The sequence below is a fragment of the Peromyscus eremicus genome, chromosome 14 (genome assembly GCF_949786415.1).
Source record: "Peromyscus eremicus chromosome 14, PerEre_H2_v1, whole genome shotgun sequence".
NCBI classification, from domain to species: domain Eukaryota; kingdom Metazoa; phylum Chordata; class Mammalia; order Rodentia; family Cricetidae; genus Peromyscus; species Peromyscus eremicus.
In genome coordinates, this window is record NC_081430.1 from 78441575 (window position 1) to 78443012 (window position 1438).

Here is a 1438-nt window from a genome sequence, read left to right on the forward strand (position 1 = left end):
AATTCTGCAACTTCACCATTACCAGCAGCGGTTGGGCCACAAGGGCTGTAGCTGGAGGGAATTCTATTCCCTCAGGCACTGACTCTTTAAAAGCTATGAAGGGAACTTAACTAAATCTCTCTCCCTCTAAAGAACTCAAGATTCAAAGGTTAAGGTGGAATTTAGCTCTTCTGAGAGGCTGAATAGCAAGTAGCTCACCTCCTCTCCTTGCTCTTGTTATCCAAAACTCCCTCATGCTTCTCCTCGCCCCTCCTTAAAAATCCTTCTCCATCTGGCTCCTCCCTACCACTTCCTGTCCACTAGTTGCTGACTCAGCCTTCTGATCACAGGTGAATTTTATTTACTCAAACACATCTTTGCATCATTAAACAAATGTTCCAGAAAACAAAAGTAACACACCTTAAAATAATATTCTACAACATTTCTCCCTTTTTGTCTAAACAAAAAAATGAAAGGTTTTGACTTTAACACAATAAGACTGTACACAATAAGAACAATCATCAAGTAAAGATTACATTCACAATGTAATGAATTCCAGTTCATCTGTGTCTGACAAATTAAAAGAAAATATTCCGTTATCTAATCTATCTTAAAGAATCTAAAGTTTTATACCTAATTTACTCTCTATCATAATTAAGGAAAACTGCAACTATAACTGTTTAGTCTTCAAGTCCATCAAAGACCCCAGAGGGTAATATTAGTTGAGTAAACAAAAAGTGCATTGCAAACAACTTTCAAAGCTCTAGAAAGGACAGAAACATCTGACTGCCTGGACAGTCAACCAAAGTTCCTTTTGCAACCTTGGGGCATCCATCTTCAGCCTACAGGCCTAAAGTTATCAGGCAGATTTCTCAGTGAAGCAGGAAATTTGAAGGGTTGTCTTGCCTTGTATTGGCAATGTTCATCAGTTGCTTATTTCTGTGCCCTGCAGAATATCTGACAGACTCTTCTGTGAAGCAGGAATTTTAAAAGACTGTCCTGATTTGTTTTGGCAAAGTTCAACAGTCTTTTTTCTGTGTGTCCTGCATGTCCAGTCTGCACAGCATGTTGTCAACAGTCAAAGGCAAGAACAGTTTCTTTGCCTAGTGGCTAACCTTGCCACAGTGAAAGTAGCCTCCATAAGGAGTTTCTTCAGTTCCCATCATCTCTAAAGCAAATTAGTGCTGCCAGGAGCAAATGTGTCTCATTGTCATAAAAAACTTTAAATTAACAAATTTTAAATGCCATATTCTATAGGTCTTTGAAGTGTTTGAAAACCATTTATCTATGTAAAAAATAAATCTATATGATCTTTAAAGCACACCTTATATATCTACAAATTTGATTGTTATAAATGATTAATTACTAACCTATGTTTCTTGATTACCCTAAGTAGTTCATAATAATAGCTTTCAAAAACTAGAACTTTACCCTACACTTCCAAATGAACTGCATAGGC